This window comes from Mya arenaria, chromosome 17, assembly GCF_026914265.1.
Source record: "Mya arenaria isolate MELC-2E11 chromosome 17, ASM2691426v1".
NCBI classification, from domain to species: Eukaryota; Metazoa; Mollusca; class Bivalvia; order Myida; family Myidae; genus Mya; species Mya arenaria.
Window position 1 is genome coordinate 49,071,121 of NC_069138.1, and position 17,860 is coordinate 49,088,980.

The following is a 17,860-nucleotide window of genomic DNA, read 5'->3' on the forward strand; positions in this document are numbered from 1 at the left end:
ATATCTTATGTGTGCGCGTAGATGAAGTGTGCTTGTTTGATATTTCCTGTCATCGATGTGTTTACACAATTAGCTAAGTAGATCTCGAATTGTGTGTGTTACTTTGACGATGTTTGCATTGATTGGATTTACATACTTCTGGAAAGGAGGTTCTGATAATATTTACTTAATTTCATTAAGACGAATAGTCGTATCCGGACAGTGATATACCAATTCGTAAATTATTGTTGTCGTCTGCTTAATTCAATATGTAATGAAAACTACAGAGACCAACATTACAACCAGAAACTTATTGTTACATCATATGATGGATACTTGTTGATTTCAGTATAAAAATGTATTTTATTTCACGAGAGCGACAAAGAAAAAGATATATTTGAAAATATAGTTCTTCTATGATCACTAGTGAAATTAAATGCGATGTTACTTTGAAATCAACAGGTTTTTTGTTTCATGTATGGTTAATTTTCGAGTTTATTGGCGTTTTGATTATTTTTTCATACTCCCTACTTTAATAGAATGCTTTCAACGCCGCTACATGTGGGGACACCGCATAAGTAAAGTTTTGACATCTGATGATGAAAGTGTGAGTTTTATTTCGGCCCGAGGAGAAATAGTGCATAATGCACAATAACACGACATAACATGATGTCTCCGACGATAATATGGCGATTTGGAAACATTTTGATGCATCCATATTCAAAACATTGAACGTTAGATCACTCCCTAAGCAGTTCGTACATATTGAGCACAAACGTATAATTATAAACTTCACTTTGAAAATACGTTTTAGTATAATATGAACATCGGCAAAGGACATATCTGTAAACATCCTTACTTCGTTTAGACCAGAAGTTGCTAATATTTTCATTTACGTAACAAAAAGTAGTTTGCCATGCTTTTCTTAAAAAAATACATTCTGTGATAGAATGAAAACTCTTTAAATTGAAATAATTAAAAAATATACCAAAGCAAAATAGTCAGCGTAGTTATAGGAGATTTAAGATGTTTGTAGAAATTGGGGCTAATTGGAAAATTTTCAACGATGTGTTTTATTCAAACAGTGAATTATTTGAATCTAGAAAAAAATATTAAATCTAGAATGCTTAGACCAAGTTGAGATTGAGATCTTATATCAACACAGTGCATAGACTCTATACACTATATGGATATGCACGATACACCGTGACAGTACATACACTGGTGTTATATTCTATACCAGTATATACTGTGCACGGTATATATTCTATTCATTCTCAGAGGTGTTGAAGCAGTGCTTCAACACCCCTGTTCTCTATACAATGTATACAGCCAGAGATTTTGAAGATTTACTTCAACTCCTCTGTTATAGTCTATATACATTGTGGAAGCGTGCACTATACTCTATTCATTGTCAAGAGGTGTTGAAGCAGTGCTTCAACACCCCTGTTCTCTATGCAATGTATACAGCCAGAGATTATGAAGATTTACTTCAACTCCTCTGTTATAGTCTATATACATTGTGGAAGCGTACACTATACTCTATTCATTCTTAGAGGTGTTGAAGCAGTGCTTCAACACCTCTGTTCTCTATGCAATGTATACAGCCAGAGATTTTGAAGATTTACTTCAACTTCTCTGTTATAGTCTATATACATTGTGGTAACGTGCACTATACTCTATTCATTTTCAGAGGTGTTGAAGCAGTGCTTCAACACCCCTGTTCTCTATGCAATGTATCAACCAGAGATTTTGAAACTTTACATCAATTCCTCTGTTATAGTCTATATACATTGTGGTGGCGTGCACTATTCTCTATCTGTAAATTTGAACCTGTGTTATAGTCTATATACATTGTGGTAGTGTGCACTATACTATACTCATTCTCAGAGGTGTTGAAGCAGTGCTTCAACACCTCTGTTCTCTATTCAATGTATACAAACGGAGATTTTTGAACAAAAAAAGGAGAAAACTGCACAAAAATAATTTTGATGAATTTATGTCATATCAGGCAACATATTTAATATACTTAAATCATAGAACAATTATATGGCGCAAAAAATGATTTTTGGGGTAAAATGTTGGAAAAATTAAATGAAAATGACAATTTATGAATTTTGCCAATAACTCTGCCTTATTTTGCAATAAAAACACCAGAACTACTGCAGCTAATATATATCATTTAACATTATTATATATTATATAGAAACACAGTTTTTTTTAAAATATGATTTTCGGGGTAAAATGTATGAAAAATTAAATGGAAATGAGAATTTCTGGAATTTGCCAATAACTTTTTCAAATATTGCAATAGAATGACCAGAATTACTGTATTTCATAAATATTACAAAATATTTAAATAAATATTATCAAAAGTAAAGAAACTATGTAATTTTGTGAAATGTGAATTTTGGGGAAAATGTTTGAAAAATTCAATAAAAATGAGAATTTCTGAAATTGCAAATTATTAGCACAAATTTTGCAATACAATGACCAGAAATTTTACTGTATTCAATAGATACTATAATACAGTATAACAAACCTAAAGTGTAGAAACCATGTATTGTGTGAAGTGTGATTTGGGGGGTAAAATGAAATTAAATAAAAATCGACACACAGCAGTTATCAAACAACACAAATAAACAAAAATCATTTATGTGCATTTTTCTGAAATTGTCTCCTTAATTTTTGAAGCTCTGCATCAATCCTCTGTCAAATAAATTAACCTTGTTCTCTGTATTCATTTATGATGATCCCCTTCTAGTTAATAAATCTTTTGAAATCATTGAAAATTGACCTTTTTCTCTGTCACCTGTATGTCGATGAATTTTATAATGCAGATATTTGCCAGACTCGCAAAATTCATAACAAACCAAAACCCAAGGCATTTTTTCAAGAATATAATGCGACAGTCACTTGGGTGTGGAGCCTTGCCCAGCAACGTCTACATTTTTAAATTGTCATAGCCTAAAATCATAGCCTAAAATTGTCATTTCCCGACATGCCAACATTTAGACATATCCAACATGATAACCCAAACTAAGGTCTCCCTAGGCTAAATACTTTTCCAGCTAGACACTAGAATTGGACCTACAATATCGAAGATGTCCATAAAACCCAATTCACATAACAGGACAGGAGACCAGGACAACCAAAAGACATGGTTGTCTATGTTATAAACAAACAAGACTATGCATTTACCATAACTGTATCTATTTTGAACATGAACAGAACATTAGTAAATTTAATCTTAAGAATCTGATGTCAATAATCCCGTACATGTATGTATATCTATGTCCATCAATATGATAAGAAATGGAAGTTTCTTCTAAAACATACACAGAAACAGCTATTGTTCATATAAACCATAACATAAGGTGTCTTATAATTATGTCAACAAGAGCTGTCTTTGGACAGCACGCTCAATTAAATGAGGCTTTGTCTTAAAAATGAATACAATAATGATGTAATATGTGTCTGTCGAAAGCAATAAAAAGAGTCAAATTAAAAAGTTAACTAGAAATGCTGCAATGCAACAAGAACTTCAGCCTTTATTGTGAGATTCAGTTTTAAATGTATTAAAACTGAAGTTATTCAGTACCAAGCATTTTTCTATTTTTAGTTACAGTGACCATGACCCTAGGGACCCAAATCAAATATAAAAATGAATGGAAATTTTGCCTTTAGACAGTTATTAAATAGTAAATAATATTTGACAGTTATCTATGTACATCTACATTTTAACTTTAAAAAGGTTTCCTTGACATTAAACAATCATTTGTTTTTATAAACAAAAAAATAACAAAACAATGTGGCGAACAGATCAAGAATCTAGGTTTAAGAAGTGACATTTCTAGAGGCTTACCATGTGCTCCAATATGTATGGAACTCAATAACCATGGTTTTATTGAATTTATACTGTCATATAGGGTAATGTGCAATATAGTTAACAGAACACTCAAAAGTACAATGAAACATTTAGGTTAGAAGTAAAAATATAATTAGACAATTAGCCATAATTGACCAAGTCAGTATGGAAATTAACAACAGAACAAGGTAACTAAAAAAAATATAGATTAAAAATAATAATATATGATTTGCATTCATTTAATTCAAGTTTAAAGCAAACTTTTAATAATGAGCTAGCTCAATTGTTTCTAAGCAATGTGCTTTATTGCTCACCTCAGAACCAGACACATTATTTGTTTCAATAATATGTTCACAAGATTTTATTCACTAAAATATGTGCCTAATTATTAACTTTTTACATGTTATGCCTTATTTGTTGAAAAGTCTTGCTGGCTAAGTTGTGATTTATGATGAGGAAACAATACCTCTATGAATAGCAATTTTTAAGGTTTTTAATACTTGACTTAGTGACTCCTGCTTCATATTACCTATATTCATTCTTTAAGGAAAGCTTGGGAAGAGAATATGGCCTATAAAACTAGAACATAGTTTTTTCTAAAACTTGACCAAATTTCATTCATATAAAGTGGAACTTGAGGCCACTCTAATCAAACACATTTTGACCATTAAACAAGTTTCACCTAATATTATTTAAATGTTGACGAGAATTAATACTGACAAATATCATGAAAAATTATATATATAGTTTCTGAAGCATTTACAGTTTATATTATTAGAACAAACAACCTACATGCTTTTTGTCCAACCTGAACAGTTATCAATCTCTACTAAGATTTTTTTGGTAAACATATTCTGGCCAGTATGAATAAAGACCAAAGAGACAAGAGCTGTCACAGAGACAGCGCTCTCGACTATTCCGCTGCTTTTCAGTGTAAGGACTGAAAAGTTTTGGCGAAACATGCATGGATCACTGTTAGATTAGATTTCAATGCAATACATGATGTGCGGAGATATTAACATAAATGTGGTTACATGCAAAATTTTAACCAGAATTTTTATCTAACTTGATTATTCAATTAGGTTGGGTGGTTGTATAAAGTCTCAATGCAATTCATACAGTAGTTGCTGAGATATTAACCTATGTGTGCTTACATGCAAAACCTTAACCAGAATTTCTGAGTGAAATAATAAAGGCAAGTATTTGCATTAAATGCAAACTATAGTTATATAACTTGGAAAATTAAGTAGGTTGGATGGTTGAGTACCATTGTATCAAGTCTCAATGCAATACCTCAAGCAGTTTCTGAGATATTAACCTATGTGTGCTTGCATGCAAAACCTTAACCAGAATTTCTAAGTCAAATAATAAAGGCCAATTATTTACATTAAATGCAAACTAGAGTTATCTTACTTGTTTAAATAAGTAGGTTGGATGGTTGAGTACCATTGTATCAAGTCTCAATGCAATACCTCAAGCAGTTGCTGAGATATTAACCTATGTGTGCTTGCATGCAAAACCTTAACCAGAATTTCTAAGTCAAATAATAAAGGCCTATTATTTACATTAAATGCAAACTAGAGTTATCTTACTTGTTTAAATAAGTAGGTTGGATGGTTGAGTACCATTGTATCAAGTCTCAATGCAATACCTCAAGTAGTTGCTGAGATATTAACCTATGTGTGCTTGCATGCAAAACCTTAACCAGAGTTTCTAAGTCAAATATTAAAGGCCTATTATTGGCATTAAATGCAAAGTAGTTATCAAACTTGGTTAATTAAGTAGGTTGGATGGTTGAGTACCATTGTATAAAGTCTCAATGCAATACCTCAAGTAGTTGCTGAGATATTTACCTATGTGTGCTTGCACGCAAACCCTTAACCAAGGGGTGACGCCGACGCTTGGGTGAGTAGTATAGCTCTCCATATTCTTCGAAAAGTTGAGCTAAAATGAGTCCCCATACTAAAGTGTTAACACTGTATGAAACTGTTAATAAAAATGAAGGACAGACTATGATCAATCAAAATAGTTCAACATGAGCACTTTGTACTGTGTTGAGGTAAATGTTAATCATCCAACTTATTTAAGGGTAATCTATTTTCAAATCTATAATGTATTTGTCTGTTAAAAGTTAAAATTGGTATATCATTCCAATTTTAGTGAATCTTTATGTGACGGATGTCTTGTCCATTAAGTTGCTTTCAATGAAGATTTTGAAGTCAGACTGTCTCTTGTTGGATGTGGGGAGTTTTCTGAAAGAAAAAGGAACATTAAGCAATACATGTACATAAACACAGTTCCATTGTTGGCTTCAAATATTGAACTATTAAGGAGCTTTTCATTAATTTGTGCCATTGGCTTCAATGTTAAAATTTGATAGTTACCCCATATAAGTATCATTTGAAAGGGCTTTGCATACTGATTACTTATATGTAAAATCAATGACAAGAACATATTTTCACCTTGAAAAGTTATTGCTGGCATCCCAAAATCACATTATTGTTCATCAGATACATTAAGTTATTATCTATCTTGCAAAAGCTCTATGGTTGATTTTGAAATATGATAGTTCTTATACATATTATATCTTAATATTAAAAATTAGCCACACTCTTTGTGATATAGATTTTATATATATGCACATAAAAATATGTAACAAAAAATATACAAATAAATAAGAAATGATAAAAACACACAAATCTTAGTTTATTTTACATTGATAGATAGTTCATATAAACTTTGCTAAACACAGAAAGAAAATAATTGTTTCTATTACAGGATTTGAACCTGGACAATTAATTTTAATGTGAATGAGCATATTTGAGCATGATCACAACTGTGCATTACAACAAAGGATAACATTGAAAACTAACAAAGGGCAACTACTACAAAAAAATCTTGAGTTATGGTTTCTGTGCACTGCACTTTTGCTAAATGAGATCTATCTGTACATATTTGAAGTTTGAGATCAACACCTCAAAGACTTTTCAAGTTCTGCTGCAGACAAAAACTCAGTATGAAATATAACAAAGGGTTATTACAAAAAGAACTGTAAACAGAGTTATGGTCCCTTAACACTGCACTTCTTCTCAATAGGGATCTATCTGTATATGAAGTTTGAAGTTAATACCTGGGGGATTTATGCTCAAGATTACATTCCGTGCACACGCACACACACGTGCACAATTACTGTATCCACTTTGCCTTTTGGCAAGGGATAATCAATAGATTAGTCCTCATCATCACGGTCTTAAACAAACATGATGAACATAATCATAGCATGCATAAAACAGTTTACAGTTGTATCAAATCTGGAATAAAAACTGTACCTAGATGAATTTGTAACAGGTGGCGATCAGTCATCACTTTCCTGTTTCCTGTTTCTCATTGTGTCATTCCTGTATCTCATTGTGTCTTAGTTGGTTTAGTACAACTCTGGCCTGGTCCACAATTGCAACAACTGAAAAACAACTGAACAATTAGCAAAAGAGAACTTATACCTTAAATGTACATAATATATTGCTACTAAAAAATGACTCATACTGTCAAACACTTGTTTCCATGAAAAACTACAGCTATCACCTATTGTAATAAGAGGTTTCACTGAGAGTGATGTTTGCTTTTAAGCATACAGTAACCAATTAGGCAATAATTTTAAAACTGCCAAGCACAAAATAAACATAAGAAAATAATCCTTAATATACCAAAAACAGAATAGTGTTTTGTTAAATTAAAGTAAAAAATGAAAAAAAGTTATGAAGAGAAGAAAAAAAAAAGTTTGAAGTTAATACCTCAAAAACATAGAAAAGTGAAAGAAAAATAATCAAAGACCAATAACTCTAAAATACCATAAACAAAAATGTTTTTTGCATAGCAATTCTCCTCAACATATTTAATATGTGTTAGAAATCTCAGAAGCATTTGGAATTATGGATAAAAGAAGACTTGTCCAAATGAACCCTAACCATAGGGTATAGAGTATAATAGCAGAGACAAATCATACATATGTCTTTATATTTAACCCTTAAGCTGCTGATGGCGATTTTAAAGGCTTTGCAAACAGCTCGGAACCAGACCAGACGCCGAGTAACTCGGCGCCTGGTCAGGTTCCAAGCTGTTTGCCACTCAGTCAATATATCCCCAAAGTTTTAAGTAAATTGAAAGAAATTTAGAATAAACCAGACAACATTTTTGAGCAGACGACAGTTTACCCAGCATGCAAAGGGTTAATATGTCAATGTATGTTTGAACAGAATAATTATGTTAATTCTCATTTCTTGGCTTACCTCATATTTATATTGTTATACATAGAATTAATCCAAAGAGAACTTACCATTCACTGACAAGATTTCCTCATTATACACAGGAGTATCTTCATACTTTTAGAATCTCTCCATTTTTCTTCTCCATGGGAACTGCAATGCATAACACATAAGAAAGGAAATCAAACAATTGCATTTTTTAAAACAATTTGTAGAGAAAAATAAAACATGACTTCAGACACATGCAGAATTATTTGCATTTATTTTAAGCAAGTTACAAGAGTAACTGTACCCTATGCCATCTGAGTAAAATCTGCATGCAACAAACATGTGCATGCAAAATTGCATGGACTTTCATTTATTTGCTTAACAGTTTCAATTAAACCTAACAACCTGACCAAATACTTGAAATATCTTATACTTGAATACATTATGTTATACTAGTAAATGACATTGAGTACATGTAAATATGTGTTAAAAATCTACCTTTCAAATCCAATGCTTTCTTTGCATCAAAACGTTTGTCTGTTTGCCCTTAAATTGGTCCCTCAAGAGTATCTGGTCTGAAATAAATATAAAATTCACCTTAACTTTTAAGCTTAAATTAGCTATAATACTAACTTGGCTGATCTTAGGAAAAATGAGTCTTAAAGCTGCACTTTCACAGGTTGACTGTTTTAACATTATTATTATCTCAGAGAATCAATGCCTTTAATTGCTAACAATAAAACAGATGTCATGTATTGAGAAATCTGCTTATTATTTCATTTTTCTGAAAGTGTTCAAATTTAAGTCACAGAACAACAATTATGAACGTACATATGAAAAACAGCTATCTGATATTTTTTCAGCAGTTTTAAATCATGGTTCGCGGACATAATTTATGCACTAACATTGCATGATTCATTCCATGATGAAAAAAAAAGTTGTCAGAATGGTAAATCTGTGAAAATGCAGCTTTAATAACAATCCCCAACAGTTCCTCCCAAAGACTTGTTTAAAAAGGGCTGTAATCTGTTTAATGAAATAGCGGAAAAAAAGAAAATTGACGAAAACTGACATAAACTTGGTATCTATGTGTACAATGCATTAAAACTTACTAACTGAAGTACCACATAATTTACAATAAAAAAAATTTGCCAATATATTACAAGTTAGGTATAAAGATTAAATATTCCAACTGTTTAGGATAAGCCTTCATAGTACAGTGGATACAACACTGGACTGCAATTTTGGCGACACCGGCTCCAACCCATTCTCTGACTTGATTTTTTTTTTGACATTTTGCATTTTGGTAATTTTTTTTACCATTATGATATCAAAGATCAAAAGATTTTTTGAATAATTGTCCTGAGATTCTTTACAGAATATTTTTTTTTTTTGGGGGGGGGGGGATCCCACCCCCTTTCTGGATCCGCTAGTGTGGGTTACTCCCGTAAAATGAACTGAATTTAATTTGGTGCAAAGCTCTAATAAAAATTTGTGTATTCAATTAAATTCATAAAACTAATTAATGTAAACAAACCATTTGCAACTATCCCTGAATAACTTTTAAATGATAGTGATTATTTTCATTTGCATGATAACTAAGAAAATATAAAATAACACTTGAGTGTCCTGTATGGTATCCCGATATAGTCAATACTTACAACTTACATGTGCAGGAATCAGGAAGGAGTTCCATTCTACCAACTTAATACCATTCTTATTTGTCGTCTTCTTAACCGGATGCTTGTAAACAAACCCAATGAACTCTGCATCGTTCCACTAGACTTTCTCGCTTAATATTTACGCTCGGTTGTGCCTGTATCGAAGAAAATGAAGACCAGTCCAAAACATTGCGTCATTTAGTATTTAGCACGCGCTAGAGTGATTCAAAACATCGAATTTGACCGACACTGAACAGAGGTAAATGGCTATTTTCTTTGAAAATATAACACTTTCTAGTTCAAAAGGTAATTGAATTTATGTAGATACGTAAACAATTGACAATTTAACGAGTATATTTTATTGATATAGCGAAGTACTCATTAAAGCTGCACTCTCACATATACATGTATTTTGACAACTTTGTTATTTTTTATTTTTATCTTGGAGTTTGAATGAGCCAGTTTCTGTGTAAATATATGCAAATAAGTGATATAAGCCTGCTGACAAAAGATCAGATAGCAGATTTACATATTCCGTTAAAAAAATTGTTTTATGGCTAAAAGTGCTACTAACAGTTGGAAGAAAAATGCATAAAACATCATTTTCTTAAAGCTGCACTCTCACAGATTGAACATTTTGGCAACTTTTTTATGTTTCGTCTTGGAATGTACTAATTTTGGCGAAAATCCATGGAAAGCAGTTATATAAGACTGCTGACAAATATAGATCGCAGATTTTTATATATACCAGTTCAAAAATTGATGTTTTGTTCATTTTTCTAAAACGTTTATTAACGGTTTTAGCCATAAAACATTAATTTTCAAACGGAAATATGAAAATCTATGATCTGGTTTTTCGTAAGCAATCCTATATCATTGGTTTGCAGATATTTATACAAAAATTTGCTCTTTCCAAGACAAAAAATAAAAAAGTTGTAAAAATGGTATATCTGTGAGAGTGAAGCTTTAACTTAAATATATATGCAATCCAATGTTTTTTTAAGCGGTCTTGTGTCACTGTTTTTCTTGCACTTATGCATTAATTGGCTTGTATAAAGACAAAAAATAAAACAGTTGTCAAAACATTTAATCTGTTACAGTGCTCCAGCCAGGATTTGAAAAGGGCAGGGTGCTTGGTCAAAAAAGGCACTTGATGCGCATTTAATGAGCCTAAATGGGGCACTTGCAAAGTTCAATATTTTGATATTTTGGTACTAGAGCTCTACTTTCAATACTAATTGTTATGATATCCAAAGATGTTGTTAAATAAACATTGCTCTTTAACAGTTAAAGTGCAATGTTTATTTAAATATACTTGATGCTTGCCTCAATCATTGCCGCTGACAGTTCATCAGATGACAGCACCAACATCCAACAATGCAGCGATATTTTTAAAGTCTCTTTCACATCATTCTGTATCCTAATATTTTAATTTATTTAAGATAGTTGCTTATCAAGATGTTGAATGCATATTTTACAGCCTTTTAGGCTTTAGAGTGTATTCAATGTCATTTTCAGACAGAAATATCTTGATCAAAGCTAGGAACAAGCTCACAACTGGCATTAGTGAGTCATGCCTGTCAAAACTAATTTTGGGGTACATGCTTGTGTCTTTTAAAGTAGAACAGTAGACATCAACTTTACAATGTACATGAATACATTGCATTCATACTTTAGTTATTTATGTATTCATGTACATTGTAAAGTTATTGTAGATGTAGATCGTGTCGATGTGAACCAGCCGTTCAGTTAGCTCAGTTGGTTACAGAGCCATGATAGTGTTCCAGCAGTTGTTGTTGGTTCAAGCTCCATACTGGGGCACTTCTCCTCCCAGGTTTACTTAAATGGTGGCAGCGGTACATGGCAGGAGTGCCTCCGTCAGCTTTAAACTACAGTCGAAACTCGATGGCTCAATATTCTAGGGACCAGCCAAAATACTTCGAGCCTCGAGAATATCGAGCCAAGCGGGATTGCTTACAGAATGTTATTTTTTTATTATTCGTTACAAAAAGTCTTGTTTACCTCGTTTGTTATTGGCTATGCTATCTCCGCAAGAGAAGAGTATTAATTGGACATAGTTACACGTCGTAAAGTTCGTAACATCACTTATTCGATACTTAGAAAATATTATTTGATTGTTTTTATTAATTATAAAAATTATGCGAAAACAACAAACAAGTAATTTTAAACAGTGGGTAACAAAAACATAGCTTATTAGTTATATCAGGATGCATTGAAATTTATACATGTGTAACAATTAGGGAAAGAACTTAGATAAAGTGATGGCATGTTTATTCAAACTGTTAAGTCATTCAAATTTGATAATAATTATAATAAATTGAATTAATTTTTATCGATTAGCGCCGTGTGCTAAATGAAGCCAACAAAACAAATCAAGGTGTGAGGTTCTTACCTGAACCCGCGAAAATGACATCGACCCAAGCAAACAAAATTGTGAAATTCTTACTTGGAACCGCGAAAATGACTTCGAGCGTGGAGAAATATCGACCCTGAGACAATATATCGAGCCATCCGATCAAATTTTATATGAACAAAGAGTTAAACAAAATCAGTTCTTTTAATCTGGTTCAAGCCAACGAGGATATCGAGCCATGAGATATCAAGCCAACGAGTTTCGACAGTAATATATATATAAAGGGTTAATGGAGAAGAGTGGAGTGTATTGTGTGTCACTGTCAGTGTGTAAGAACCAGCCGCTCCGATGTGGAAATACTTGTACCATAAGTCATGGTTTTTAAGTTTATTGTTTAAAGTTCCATTTTCTAGTTGTTTTGACCTTAAAGGTGCACTCTCACAGATTGAACGTTTTGACAATTTTTTTGTCTTGGAATGAGGCAATTTTTGCGAAAATCCATGGAAACCAGTTATTTAAGACAGCTGACAAAAAATTAGATAGCAGATTTTTATATTTAAGTTTAAAAAGTAATGTTTTATGCATTTTTCTTAAACCATTAGTAACGGTTTAAGCCATAAAACATTAATTTTCGAACGGAAATATGGAAATCTACGATCTGATTTTTTGGCAGCAATCATATATCATTGGTTTGTAGATATTTATGCAAAAATTTGCTCTTTCAAAGACAAAAAATAAAAAAGTTGTAAAAATGGTATATCTGTGAGAGTGCAGCTTTAAATTTTATGATTTAATGACAACTGCCTTGAAATAGATACCTGATTTAAGCATTATGCCAATGTTTATAAATTTCTATTATATTTTACTGCGAAATAATGTAAATATATACATATAATTGTTTGTGTTAGTTTAAATTTGCTTGATTTATCATTAACCTAATTATATATTATTTTATTTTTTTGTATTAACCCAATATTATGTCATATAATATATCTATGGGTAAATAATACCAAGGTAAACACATGTATACAAATCACTTATTATTATGTATAGATAGTTTTTATTTCCATGTAACTCATTTGCCTACATACATTTTGGAAAATGTGGTCCATTACAGATAAAACCCAGATGTATACATGGCCTGGATTTCCATATTATGCTGCCCAGAATAAAAGACGATGCAGTCCAGATGAGAACATTGTATGGCTCAATAATCTTTACCAAACTTGGTAAAAAAAAACTTTGTCATATTATGAGAAATCCCTGTTTTTTTGTTAATTATGTTCATTCACAGTATATGCAATTCACCAAGCAACACAAGACTTAATGTCCACTTGACACATTTCTAGTATATTTGGCTTGTACATAAACATCACTTTTTCATAAGAGAATAAATCTCATGTAGGACATTTAGATTGCTCTAGAAATAATTGCCAAGATGTTTTGCATTTGAATCATGTTTAAAGCATACCCAACATTATTTGCATTTATTGTGTTCATGATTGTGTTGTATTCTTCCTTTTTAAGATGCATCAGATGAAGTCTTTGACTACCTAGAAAGGGATTTTGTAAGCTAGTACTGGACATGAAGACAGTCACTTGGAAATGATGATTGTGCAACAGCGGTTAAACATATGCAATACATCATATGGTAATTTCTTTTCACCTCAATGAATATTAAAGTGACCTACCCACAAATAAAGTGATTCTCTAATAGTTCCAATTTCCACTTTGATTTTGTAATCTGGTATTCTTCATTACTACTACCCGTAACTGGTATCTAAAAATAACATTATAATATTCATCAATAATATCATAAGACCATGTGAATATTCAGTAATTTATATATGTAATCAATTTGTTTTTGTGTATGTGGTGTTTATATGTTGGAGTTTGTAGTTCATTGTCAGTGATTTTTTTATTGTGAAAAACTCCATTTTCCCCAAAATTAAAAAAAAATACATTACATTCCGGATTCAAATAGCAATGAATTTCTTGAAATATAAACAAAATCTTGACAAGTCTTACTCTTTCACAGCATAAGGTATGCATAAAAAAGTTAAAAAATGTATATTTACCATTATATAAGCAATTTTGGCCTGATTTTGTATTTTTCCCAAAGTTGACTTTTTACCGAATTTGCGAGGTACATTGTACAGGCAGTAAAAAGAATTCATAAAAAAATCACTGATTGTTGTTAAGTGTTTTTTTATGAATGTTGTTCAAGTTTCGTCCTTGGGGTCAAAGTTGTCCCAACCAGAGTTCCGCTGTTACTGATAGACTTCTAGAACAAAAATTGATACACATTCAAATCAGGCAATGACTTCTGCAGTAATGTATGAATTCCTTAGAAACTGATGTCTAAACTAAAAGGTATTTAGTTTCAAAGATTATGAAACAAGTTGTTACAACAATATAATAATCACCTTTTGGCAGGATGTTAAGCAAGGTTTTGCCTTGTTGAGGAAATCGTAGACCTCGTAGTACCCTTAAGGAACCCACTTGTCTGACTTAGTGACTACAATCCAAACTCACAATGTCTTCCTTAACAACCACTTTATAAGCAACCAAGGATATCCTTATCAAATACTTCATTTACAGCAGCCAATGACTTCCATAAAAAATGATGACTTCCTAAACAATCCTTGGCTTCTTTATCAACCAATGATTGCCTTAGCAACTACCTTCATCCATAGCAACAATTGAATTCCCATTCAACCAATGACTTCCTTAGCATCCAATTCCTTCCAACGCATCCATTAACTACCTTTATAGGCACCAATGCCTTATTTAGCAACCACTTTTTTCCTGAGCAACAGCCAACATCCATAGCAACCAATTACTTCCTTAGTAATCATTTACTACCATAGCAACATTCTGGTTCATTACCGTAACATCCATTGACCATGGGAACAACCAGCTTACCATACTTCTCATTTCTGTTAACAAAGAGCAGCCTTCTTTGAGGAGTCCTTATCAACCATCAAATAACACAGCAACCACTAACCTGCTAAGCAAATAGCAACACCTTTCATAACCAGTTGTTACCTGACTGACTTGTTCATGGTCATTTTAATCAGGTGATCAATTAATGGCCATGCTGGCCCTTTTGTTTTGAATGTACATTTCCTTAGCTTATTCATTTAATTCAGCAAATGTATAAACATAGTGTACAATTCTGGATACTTTCAAGTTTTGTCATTATTACATATTATCAATGTTTTAATTTTCAAACAGGTGACCAGACTGGGAGGAAACTAGGGAAATGGTTATCCACCAACAGCCCAAGTGCTTGGTTGATAAGAGGAGCCACAGCATTAAACATTACTGCACAAAGTGGTGTGCTTTGCTAACACTTATGATTGTGATTTGATAAAAAAGCAATGAATGAACGCTCATTATTCATAACTATAACTAAAACATTGATGTCAAAAGTTGTCAATTTTCAACATATATAGTATTTGAGATCCTGATCTATAGTTGTGTGCAATGGATTATCAAAGAAAAACAAAGGAGTGGGCAACAAAATGAATAGCATAATGCACCAGTCAATTGTAACCACATCCCGGCCCCAGGTCCGGGGACTTTTGACTTTTGGTCCAGTCTACCCCAGGTTAAATCCCCTGAACTGATCCTGAACTAAAATCCCTGCCAAATTCCCCCATATCCAACATACCATAGGTAAGACAAAACCACCGCATTCACATCCAGTATACCCCCGGACGGGGGTGGTGGTGGTCACAATTGACATGTGCATTACCCACTACCCATTTACACCAGTAATTCATAATTATATTTGATAGACATGCCTCTTGTCAAAGGTTTTGAAGGGTATGAACGTCAGAACTACCTGCCTATGGCCTTTCAAGATTTTATAACATTGTTAAACTAAAGAAATTATTATTAAGTTTATACTAGATCTTTGTTAAGAGTGACCCCTTTGATAATTCTGGAGAAAAACTATTAGGATTAGGTTCTGTATTTGTCCATAATTTGTCATATGACATGTAAGCAGGAGTTCATTCCTTCAAAGAATTGTGAATCTTATATAATTATGTATTTGACATCTTATGAATTTTATCACACTTTAACCTAGAGGCAGTTCAAATAAATACTGCTATAATTGAGCCAATACTGAATAAGGGCAAGAATTCCAAACAAGACAGTATACATCTAGTATCATGTTTGTCTGATAATTTTGAAATCATAGTGATTAAATCTAAAAGGATGTTAAAGCTGCACTGTCACTGATTAAGAGTTTTCACATTTGCTTTGAAAAAAATAATTAAAATAGTCTGACTTTTGCATGAATGCCTTCAATCCAGTTATATAAGATAACTCTCAATGAAACAGAATTCAATTGTCTGAAAAACTGCCAAAATTTTCATTTCTTCTCAAGCATTACTAACCATTAAACATAGAGTTTTAAATGGTAATAGGAAAAACTGTGATTTTGTATGCAGTCTCATATAACTGTTATCAGACATGTGCACAAAAGTTTTTCATTCCAAGTTAAAAATAATAAAAATTCATATATCTGTGAGAGTGCAGCATTAACAATGAAAACAATTATTAAAAATGGTATTTCCAACTGTGTATAATAATGCAACAACAATTTAACTTCTACTAGCACATTGAATTACAAGTTCTGCTTTTTCAAAGAAAACGGGCATATGGGAAGTACCATCACTTCCAGCGATATTTTTGTTGTAGCTTTTTTTATAAGAGACATTGGCAAAAACTGTTCATAGATTGTGTTCTAAGGTGTATGTTTTATAGACAGTACTCCAATTCTCTTTAATATATAATATCTTTGTTTCATTTAAGGCTTTTGTGTGTTTTAGGGCTGTTTCAGACCATTCCTGATATCGTATTTTCATATAAACCCGGCAATCATAATTGCATACCTCTTTGCAAAAGAACAATAAACATTAACGGAAATTAAACAGTAACGGAATTTTTCGAATTTTTCTCAACATAAGAAGAGACTTTTGTATTTTGGCCCAGCTAATGTTATTATATTGTTGACTAACATAAGCTTACAAGCAAATTAACAGGCAGAATAGATAAAGAAAAGATGAGCATGTAGTCTTGTTTTGCATACAGAAGTAAGGGGATTAGCTAGCCCTTTATATGTGGATTCATAATTGCTAGGTGGGTCTCGGGGCATGCCCCCTCAGAATATTTTGAAAAACATGGTGCATTCTGGGCGTTCTGAGGTGCTTTAGTTTGTACTGGAAAATAAAAATGACATTTAAAGGATCATGTAGTCAAGTACGCATACTGCAACTTTGGCTGATTTTTTTTATGTTTTTATCAGAATCATGTGGATTCATCCGCATACTAGTGTTATATGCAGCTTCACGCCTGGTATCTCAGACAGACATTTTTAGGCTTATGTAGATGTTTGCAAGGCAAGGCTTGACAAACCAAAGCGCCTGTCTCATTATATTGGTTTCAAAGTGCTTTTGCATGTTGTTTGCAATTGTGCATTTTGCGCGACTGGTAAATATCTGCAATATAAAAACTTAAAATTCATTGATGCCTAGGTGACCAAATTTCAAAAAAATTCATTTCATTTGTCAAACATTGTGCCCCAAAAGCACATTTCACATAAGTATGTAGTTTCTTTACTTAAGGTCTATTATACTGTAATATAAAATATATTTAAAAACAGTAATTCTGGTAATTTTATTGCATAATTTGACTAAGTAATTGGCAAAATGCA

The 17,860-nt window shown here is 32.2% G+C and overlaps 1 long non-coding RNA gene across 2 annotated transcripts; it reads right to left on the reverse strand.

Moving 5' to 3' along the window:
• Window positions 1-5,891: 5,891 nt before the first annotated feature.
• Window positions 5,892-9,834, reverse strand: LOC128222685 (uncharacterized). 2 transcript variants are annotated; one of them, XR_008259205.1, is made up of 5 exons: window positions 9,766-9,834; window positions 8,596-8,672; window positions 8,181-8,262; window positions 7,177-7,307; window positions 5,892-6,099 (listed from the first exon to the last, which is right to left on the reverse strand). It is a non-coding gene; the product is annotated as an uncharacterized LOC128222685 (long non-coding RNA). The 2 variants fall into 2 exon arrangements; XR_008259204.1 differs by having other exon boundaries at window positions 9,759-9,831.
• Between the last annotated feature and the right edge of the window lie 8,026 nt (window positions 9,835-17,860).